Raw genomic sequence first — 10,691 nt, forward strand, 5'->3', positions numbered from 1 at the left:
GACAAAGGAGCTAAAATCAATCCTTGAATCTAGCACAGTCTTTTCAATAAATGGTGCTGTGAAAACTGGATCTCTGTGTTCAAGTCACCTACTTTACACTTTATACAAAAATCCACTCAAAATGGATCAGAACTGAATCTATGATCTGACATTATTAGATTATTAGAGAACCTTGGGGGAAACCCTGTAACACCATGGAGTAAGAAAACTACTCTTGGAAAAGACCCTAGAGGTACAGGCAATCAAAGCCAAAACTGACGAATGGGATTACATCAAGCTGAGAGCTTCTGCACTGGAGGAGAAACACTCAGCAAAGTGAAGCCACATCTGACAGAATAGGAGAAAATATTTGCAAACTATGCAATTGAAAAAGGACTAATTATCTAGAATATATAAAGAGCTCAAGAAGCTCACAACAAAACAAATAATCCAGTCAAAAAAAAAAAAAAGAAAAAAGAAAAAAAAAAAGAAATAGGCAAAGGAACTTGAACAGACATTTTTCAAAAGAGGAAATTCAGTGGCCAACAGACTCTTGGAAAAATGCTCAGAAGCATTAGCTAACAGGGAGATGCAAATAGAAACCACAATGACCTCACCCCAGTTAGAATGACTTTCCATACAAAAATCCACAATCCACAAATCCTGTCAAGGATGAATGGTATGATTTCCATTTTTTAAAAAATTTTTTGAGACTTACTTTATGGCCTAGCATGTGATCAATCCTAGTGAAAATTCTGTGCCCTGGTGAGAAGAATATGTATTGTCAACTGTAGGATGAAAAATTCTGTAGATATCCGTTTTGGTCTATTTGGTCTATAGTGTCAATTAACTTTGCTGTTTCCTTGCTGATTTTTTTGTCTGGTTGATCTGTTTAGTGCTGAAAGTGGGGAATTGAAATCCCTTATTACTACTGTATTTGAGTCTATGTCTCCATTTAGATCCCTCAACATTTCTTTTAAATAGTTAGGTGCCCTGTGATTAGGTGCACATATGTTTATAATAGCTACATCTACCTGTTGAATTGATCCCTTAATCATTACATAGTACCCTTCTTTGTCTCCTTTAGCAGTTTTTGTGTTAAAATCTATTTTGTTTGATATCAGGATGGCTACACCACCTCTTTTTTGGTTTCTGTTATTATGGAATATTTTTTCTATCCTTACACTTTCCATCTGTGTGCATGTTTTTATTTTTTTTTTATTTTTTTATTTTTTTATTTTGACAGGCAGAGTGGACAGTGAGAGAGAGAGACAGAGAGAAAGGTCTTCCTTTGCCGTTGGTTCACCCTCCAATGGCCGCCGCGGCCGGCGCGCTGCGGCCGGCACACCGCGCTGATCCGATGGCAGGAGCCAGGAGCCAGGTGCTTTTCCTGGTCTCCCATGGGGTGCAGGGCCCAAGCACCTGGGCCATCCTGCACTGCACTCCCTGGCCACAGCAGAGGGCTGGCCTGGAAGAGGGGCAACTGGGACAGAATCCGGCGCCCCGACCGGGACTAGAACCCGGTGTGCCGGCGCCGCTAGGCAGAGGATTAGCCTAGTGAGCCGCGGCGCCGGCCTGTGTGCATGTTTTTTTTTTTTTTTTTTTTTTTTTTTTTTTTTTTATCTTTTATTTAATGAATATAAATTTCCAAAGTACGTCTCATGGGTTACAATGGCTTTCCCCCCCATACCGTCCCTCCCACCCACCACCCTCCCCTTTCCCACTCCCTCTCCCCTTCCATTCACATCAAGATTCATTTTCGATTATCTTAGTATACAGAAGATCAGCTTATTATACCTTAAGTAAGGATTTCAACAGTTTGCTCCCACACAGAAACATAAAGTGAAAAATAATAGATGATTTTTTTCAAAATGATGATGAAATCAGATCAGACCTATTGTCATGTTTAATCCCAGTGAGAGTCAAGTTGGGAATTGATAGTTTCTTTTTTTTTTTTTTTTTTTTTTTAACAGAAGATCAGTTTAGTGTACATTAAGTAAAGATTTCAACAGTTTGCACCCCCATAGAAACACAAAGTGAAATATACTGTTTGAGTACTCGTTATAGCATTAAGCCTCAGTGTACAGCACATTAAGGACAGAGATCCTACATGAGGAGTAAGTGCACAGTGACTCCTGTTGTTGACTTTACAAATTGACACTCCTGTTTATGGCATCAGTAATCTCCCTATGCACCAGTCATGAGTTTCCAAGGCTATGGAAGCCCCTTGAGTTCTCCGACTCTTATCTTGTTTAGACAAGGTCATAGTCAAAGTGGAGGTTCTCTCCTCCCTTCAGAGAAAGGCACCTCCCTCTTTGAAGACCTGTTCTTTCCACTGGGATCTCACTCACAGAGATCTTTTTCCAGAGTGTCTTGGCTTTCCATGCCTGAAATACTCTCATGGGCTTTTCAGCCAGATCCGAGTGCCTTTAGGGCTGATTCTGAGGCCAGAGTGCTATTTAGGACATCCGCCATTCTATGAGTCTGCTGAGTATCTCACTTCCCATGTTGGATCACTCTCCCCTTTATTTATTCTATCGGTTAGTGTTAGCAGATACTAGACTTGTTTATGTGCTCCCTTTGACTCTTAGTCCTTTCATTATGATCAATTGTGAACTGAAATTGATCACTTGGAATAGTGAGATGGCATTGGCACATGCCACCTTGATGGGATTGAATTGGAATCCCCTAGTATGTTTCCAACTCTACCAATTGGGGCAAGTCAGCCCGAGCATGCCCCAAATTATACATCTCTTCCCTCTCTTATACCCACTTTTATGTTTAACAGGGATCACATTTCAGTTAATTTTCAACACTTAAGAATAACTGTGTGATAATTACAGAATTAAACCAGTCATATTAAGTAGAACAGACAAAAAAAAATACTATGAGGGATAATGTATTAAGTTGTCCATTAGCAGTCAGGGCTATGCTGATCAAGTCACCATTTCTCATAGTGTCCATTTCACTTCAGGAGGTTTCCTTTTTGGTGTTCAGTCAGTTGTCACCGATCAGGGAGAACATATGGTATTTGTCCCTTTGGGACTGGCTTACTTCACTCAGCATGATGTGTTCCAGATTCCTCCATTTTGTTGCAAATGACTGGATTTCGTTGTTTCTTACTGCGGTATAGTATTCTAAAGAATACATATCCCATAATTTCTTTATCCAGTCTACCATTGATGGGCATTTAGGTTGGTTCCAGGTCTTGGCTATTGTGAATTGTGCTGCAATAAACATTAGGGTGCAGACCACTTTTTTCTTTATCAATTTAAACTCCTTTGGGTAAATTCCAAGGAGTGGGATGGCTGGGTCGAACGGTAGGGTTATATTCAGGTTTCTGAGGAATCTCCAGACTGATTTCCATAGTGGCTTGACCAGTTTGCATTCCCACCAACAGTGGGTTAGTGTCCCTTTTTCCCCACATCCTCGCCAGCATCTGTTGTTGGTAGATTTCTGTATGTGAGCCATTCTAACCGGGGTGAGGTGAAACCTCATTGTGGTTTTGATTTGCATTTCCCTGATTGCTAGTGACCTTGAACATTTTTTCATGTGCCTGTTGGCCATTTGGATTTCCTCTTTTGAAAAATGTCTATTGAAGTCCTTGGCCCATCTCTTAAGTGGGTTGTTGGTTTTGTTTTTGTGGAGTTTCTTGATCTCTTTGTAGATTCTGGTTATTAACCCTTTATCTGTTGCATAGTTTGCAAATATTTTTTCCCATTCTGTCGGTTGTCTCTTCACTCTCCTGACTGTTTCTTTTGCAGTACAGAAACTTCTCAATTTGATGCAATCCCAATAGTTGATTTTGGCTTTGACTGTCTGTGCCTCCCGGGTCTTTTCCAGAAATTCTTTGCCTGTGCCAATATCTTGCAGCGTTTCTCCAATGTTCTCTAATAACTTAATGGTGTCAGGACGTAGATTTAGGTCTTTAATCCACGTTGAGTGGATTTTTGTGTAAGGTGTAAGGTAGGGGTCTTGCTTCATGCTTCTGCACGTGGAAATCCAGTTTTCCCAGCACCATTTATTGAATAGACTGTCCTTGCTCCAGGAATTAGTTTTAGATCCTTGATCAAATATAAGTTGGCTGTAGATGTTTGGATTGATTTCTGGTGTTTCAATTCTGTTCCATTGGTCTATCCATCTGTTTCTGTACCAGTACCATGCTGTTTTGATTACAACTGCCCTGTAGTATGTCCTGAAATCTGGTATTGTGATGCCTCCGGCTTTGTTTTTGTTGTACAAGATTGCTTTAGCTATTGGAGGTCTCTTGTGCCTCCATATGAATTTCAGCATCATTTTTTCTAGATCTGTGAAGAATGTCTTTGGTATCTTGATTGGGATTGCATTGAATCTATAAATTGCTTTTGGGAGAATGGACATTTTGATGATGTTGATTCTTCCAATCCATGAGCATGGAAGATTTTTCCATTTTTTGGTATCCTCTTCTATTTCTTTCTTTAAGGTTTTGTAATTTTCATCGTAGAGATCTTTAACGTCCTTGGTTAAGTTTATTCCAAGGTATTTGATTGTTTTTGTAGCTATTGTGAATGGGATTGATCTTAGCAGTTCTTTCTCAGTCATGGCATTACTTGTGTATACAAAGGCTGTTGATTTTTGTGCATTGATTTTATATCCTGCCACTTTGCCAAACTCCTCTATGAGTTCCAATAGTCTCTTAGTAGAGTTCTTTGGATCCTCTAAGTACAGAATCATATCGTCTGCAAAGAGGGATAGTTTGACTTCTTCCTTCTTGATTTGTATTCCTTTGATTTCTTTTTCTTGTCTGATGGCTCTGGCTAAAACTTCCAGAACTATGTTAAATAGCAGTGGTGAGAGTGGGCATCCCTGCCTGGTGCCAGATTTCAGTGGAAATGCTTCCAACTTTTCCCCATTCAATAGGATGCTGGCTGTGGGTTTTTTATAAATTGCTTTGATTATATTGAGGAATGTTCCTTCTATACCCAATTTGCTTAGAGTTTTCATCATGAAAGGGTGTTGAATTTTATCAAATGCTTTCTCTGCATCAATTGAGATAATCATATGGTTTTTCTTCTGCAGTCTGTTAATGTGGTGAATCACATTGATTGATTTGCGAATGTTGAACCATCCCTGCATACCAGGGATGAATCCCACTTGGTCTGGGTGGATGATTTTCCTGATGTGTTGTTGTATTCTATTGGCCAGAATTTTATTGAGGATTTTTGCATCTATGTTCATCAGGGATATTGGTCTGTAATTTTCTTTCAGTGCTGCATCTTTCTCTGGCTTAGGGATTAAGGTGATGCTGGCTTCATAGAAAGAATTTGGGAGGATTCCCTCTTCTTCGATTGTTCTGAATAGTTTGAGAAGAAATGGGATTAGTTCTTCTTTAAATGTCTGGTAGAATTCAGCAGTGAATCCATCTGGTCCTGGGCTTTTCTTTGTTGGGAGGGCCTTTATTACTGTTTCAATTTCTGTTTCAGTTATGGGTCTATTTAGGTTTTCGATGTCTTCATGGTTCAATTTTGGTAGATTGCATGTGTCCAGGAATCTATCCATTTCTGATAGGTTTTCCTGTTTGCTGGCATACAGGTCCTTGTAGTAATTTCTGATGATTCTTTTTATTTCTGTGGTGTCTGTTGTTACGTTTCCTTTTTCATCTCTGATTTTATTGATTTGGGTCTTTTCTCTTCTTTTTTTAGTTAGTTGGGCCAATGGGGTGTCAATTTTGTTTATTTTTTCAAAAAACCAGCTTCTCGCTTGGCTGATTTTTTGTAATGTTTTTTTGGATTCAATCCTGTTAATTTCTTCTCTGGTTTTAATTATTTCTCTTCTCCTACTAGATTTGGGTTTGGTTTGCTGCAGTTTTTCTAGGTCCTTGAGGTGCGCTGAAAGCTCATTTATTTGGTACCTTTCCAATTTCTTGATATAGGCACCTATTGCTATAAATTTGCCTCTCAATACTGCTTTTGCTGTATCCCATAAGTTTTGATATGTTGTGTTGTTGTCTTCATTTACTTCCAGAAAGTTTTTGATTTCTCTTTTGATTTCTTGAATGACCCAGTGTTCATTCAGGAGCATGTTGTTCAGTCTCCATGTGTTTGCATACTTTCTGGGGTTTCCTGAGTTGCTAATTTCCAGCTTCATCCCGCTGTGGTCTGAGAAGCTGCATGGTATGATTCTAATTCTTTTAAATTTGCTGAGATTTGCTTTATGTCCTAGTATGTGATCAATCCTAGAGAAGGTTCCATGCGCTGCTGAGAAGAATGTGAAGTCTGTAGATGTAGGGTTGAAAGTTCTGTAGATATCTGTTAGATCCATTTGGGCAATAGTGTCAATTAAATCTGCTGTTTCCTTGTTGATCTTCTGTCCGGATGATCTGTCTATTTCTGAGAGTGGAGTATTGAAGTCCCCCAGTACTATTGTATTGGAATCTAAGTATCCCTTTAAGTCCCTTAACATATCTTTTAAATAGACCGGTGCCCTGTAATTAGGTGCATATACATTTATAATAGTTACATCTTCCTGTTGAATTGAACCCTTAATCATTATATAGTGTCCCTCTTTGTCTCTCTTAACAGTTTTTGTATTAAAGTTTATTTTGTCTGATATTAATATGGCTACACCTGCTTTTTTTTGGTTTCTGTTGGCATGGAATATCTTTTTCCAACCTTTCACTTTCAGTCTGCATGCCCCTTTGTTAGAGAGATGTGTTTCTTGTAGGCAACAAATAGTTGGGTTGTGTTCTGTGAGCCAGTCAGCTAAACGGTGTCTTTTAACTGAAGAATTCAGACCATTAATGTTCAATGTGACAATTGATACGTAGTGACTTTGCCCTGCCATTTTCCCGGAAATATTTTCTAGTATATGCTTTGAGCTTCCCATGCTCTTTTACTGGTAGGTGTTCTTCCTTTCCCTTCTTTCATATTGATGGCCGTGTTTCTGTGTTTCTGAGTGTAGCACATCTTTAAGTATCTTTTGCAGGGCCGGACGAGTGGCCACAAAGTCTTTCAATTTCTGTTTGCTATGAAAGGTCTTTATTTCACCTTCATTCACAAATGAGAGCTTGGCAGGATATAATATTCTGGGCTGGCAATTTTTCTCTCTTAGCACCTGTGCTATGTCTCGCCATTCCCTCCTAGCTTGTAGGGTTTCTGATGAGAAGTCAGCTGTGAGTCTGATTGGAGATCCTCTGAGAGTAATCTGATGTTTCTCTCTTGCACATTTTAGGATCTTTTCTTTATGTTTCACTGTGGTAAGTTTAATTACCACGTGTCGTGGTGAGGATCTCTTTTGGTCATGTTTATTGGGGGTTCTATGAGCTTCCTGTACTAGGATATCTCTGTCCTTCTCCAAACCTGGAAAGTTCTCTGCTAGTATCTCACTAAAAAGGCCTTCCAATCCTTTCTCTCTCTCCATGCCTTCAGGAACTCCTAGAACTCGAATGTTGGTTTTTTTAATAGTATCCTGTAGATTCCCAACAATATTTTTCAGGTTTCTAATTTCCTCTTCTTTCCTTTGGTTTGACTGTATGTTTTCCTGTGCTCTATCTTCTAAGTCCGATATTCTCTCTTCTGCTTCACCCATTCTGTTTTTAAGGCTTTCTAATGTGTTTGTCATTTGATCTATTGAGCTCTTCATTTCATTTTGATTTCTCTTGACTATTACACTTTCCTGTTCTACTAGTTTCTGAGTTTCATTTTGACTCTTCCTTAAAATTTCATTTTCACGAGAAAGATTTTCAATCTTGTCCATTAAGGATTTCTGTAGTTCAAGGATTTGCTTTTGAAAACTTCTAAATGTTCTTATCATAAATTTTTTGAAATCCGTATCTTGCATTTCTTCTATCTCATCATCTTCATACTCTTGGCTTGGGGTGTTTTGCTTATTTGGAGGCATCATAGTGTCATCGTTGATCTTGCTCCCTCTATTTCTGTGTTTGTTACTCGGCATAGTTAATTCTTCTTGCGTCACTGTGCGCTTTTTTTTTTTCTTTTTTTTTTTTTTTTATACTGTGTCCGTGTTAAGTGGACTGCCTGCTGTTGGAGGAGCCTTGGAGGCTTGAGATGGGTGCGGCCTGAGAGCTCTGCCTGGTTCTTCCAGGTTAAGGGTGTGCAAAGGTGACACCCTCAGGTTATGTGTGGTAAATCTCTCTCTTTTTATTTATTTATTTATTTTATTTATTCAGGGGGTAAGTAACACTGCAGGGCAGGGCTGTGCAGAATTGATGGTATTTAGCTTCCAGTCTTTGGCTCCTCTGGACTCCCACTGGGTTGCCTAGGCTACTGAATTGTAGTGACTCAGTTCCTTAACTCTCCCCCACTGATATGTAAATCCAAAGAGGAGGCCTGCTCTTTGTCTCTTGGGAATTCTTCAAGTCTGGCAGCCTTGTAACCTTTGCAAGGTTAGGGGGAAGAGAAACCCCGAAGCTTTTTTTTTTTCCTTCTTTCCAGTAGTGAGTTTGCTGCACTTTCCGGCCCCCCTCTAGATTCTGACCCCCGTTTCCCCACCAATGTCTCGGGTTATTGAGCTCACCTCCCCTTCCAGCGCCGATGTGTGGACTCGGAGCCCTGAGCGTCTCAAGTCTCCCCGCTGTTTTCTGTGTGGCGTGCACTCTCCTTGGAGCACTGTCGCGCAGACCCTGGGGCTTCTGCGGCTGGGTCCTGCGACTTTGCTTCCGTGCGGTGGGCAACCTTGTTCTCCCAGTAGGTCGTCCGATTCACGCCTGCTCCATTCAGAAGGGTTTCCCCTGCAATTTTTGTTTGGTTCTATTTTCTGCGGCTACCGTAACTCCCCTTTTATTAAACTAAATTTTCCCGGACTATCGGTGTGCGCCCTCACTATTCCGCCATCTTGGCTCCGCCCCCTGTGTGCATGTTTTTAAAGATTTATTTTTATTTGTTTGAAAGAGTTACAGAGAGAGAGGTAGAGACAGACAGAGAGGTCTTCCATCTGTTGGTTCACTCCCTAGATGGCTGCAACAGCCAGAGCTGCGCCAATCCGAAGCCAAGAGCTTCTTCAAGTTCTTCCATGTGGGTGCAGGGGCCCAAGGACTTGGGCCATCTTCTACTGCTTTCCCAGGCCATAGCAGAGAGCTGGATTGGAAGAGGAGCAGCTGGGAGTAGAACCGATGCCCATATGGGCTGCCAGTACTTCAGGCCAGGGCTTTACCCACTGTGCCACAGCGCCAGCCCCCTGTATGCATTTTTGTTGGTGAGATGTGTTTCTTGTAGGCAGTAAATAGATGGGTTTGTTTAATCCATTCAGCCATTCTGTGTCTGTTAACTGGAGAGTGGAGCCCATTTACATTCAAGATGACTATTGATAAGTAATGACTTTGCCCTGCCATTTTCCATAAATATTTTTTTTTTTTTTGGATTTACTATGTACTTTTACTTGGAATTTTCCTTCATTTACCTTCTTTCGTAGTGATGGCCATGTTTGTGTATTTCTGTGTGCAGCACATCCTTAAGCATCTTATGCAGGGCTGGATGGGTGGTAACAAATTCTTTCAGTTTCTGTTTGTCATGGAAGGTCTTCATCTTCATTCATAAATAATAGCTTTGCAGGGTATAGCATTCTTGGTTTACAGTTCTTTTGATTTAAGATATATATATATATGTATATATGTATCTTATATATGTTGGCATAGACTCAGCTGATATATATATATATCATATATATATATATATGATAGCTATATCTCCATTCTCTCCTAGTCTATAGGGTTTCTAATGAGAAGTCTGCTGTGTGTCTAATTGGAGATCCTCTGAAAGTAGTCTGGCATTTCTCTTGTGCACATTTTAGAATATTTTTAAAATATTTTACTGTGGAGAGTTTTATTACAATGTGTCATGGTGAAGATGTTTTCTGGTCATGTCTATTAGGAGTTCTATGTGCTTCCTGTACTTGGATGTCCCTTTCTTTCTCCAAATTAGGGGAATTTTCTGTTATTATTTCACTAAAAAGGCCTTCTAATCCTTTCTCTCTCTCCACATCTTCAGAAATTCCTGGAACCCATATGTTGGGTCATTTGATTTCTAATTTCTTCTTGTGTTCTTGTGTTTGGTCTGATTGTCTAATTCCTGTGCTTTTTCTTCTAAGTTGAGTATTCTTTCTTCTGCCTCACCGATTCTGTTCCTAAGGCTTTTCACTGCATTTCTTTTTGTTCTATTTAATTCTTCATTTCCAAGATTTCATTTTGATTTTGTTTTAAGATCTCAATTTTTTGGGATAAATTTTCTTTCATGTCATGTATGGATTTCATTAGTTTGTGGATTTGCTTTTGATTACTTCTAAGTAACCGTATGATCAATTTTCTGAATTCCATTTCTGGCAATTGTTCAATCCCATCATCTTCACAATCCGGTATTGAAGTGTTGTGTTCTTTTTATGACATCATGTTGTGTACTTTATTCTTGTTTCTTTAACTGCTGTATTTGTTATTTGGCATTTGTGGAAATATTCATTGATTTCTTCTTTTTATTTTCACTATGGGGTCTTTGGTCTGTGTCTGTGTGGATTAGTGGGGTATCTGTTTTCAGGGAACACTTAGAGGTGTGTGGTGGGTGTGGCCAAGGAGCTCTGTTCTGTGTGCCAGGGTGAAGGGAGTGTCTGAGATGACATGCCAGGTTTGGCATGTTAAATCTCCTCTTTTATTTATTTATTTTTTTAATTTTTTTTTTGACAGGCAGAGTGGACAGTGAGAGAGAGAGACAGAGAGAAAAGTCTTC

The sequence above is a fragment of the Oryctolagus cuniculus genome, chromosome 1 (genome assembly GCF_051225735.1).
Source record: "Oryctolagus cuniculus isolate XC-2025 breed Fujian yellow rabbit chromosome 1, ASM5122573v1, whole genome shotgun sequence".
NCBI classification, from domain to species: Eukaryota; Metazoa; Chordata; class Mammalia; order Lagomorpha; family Leporidae; genus Oryctolagus; species Oryctolagus cuniculus.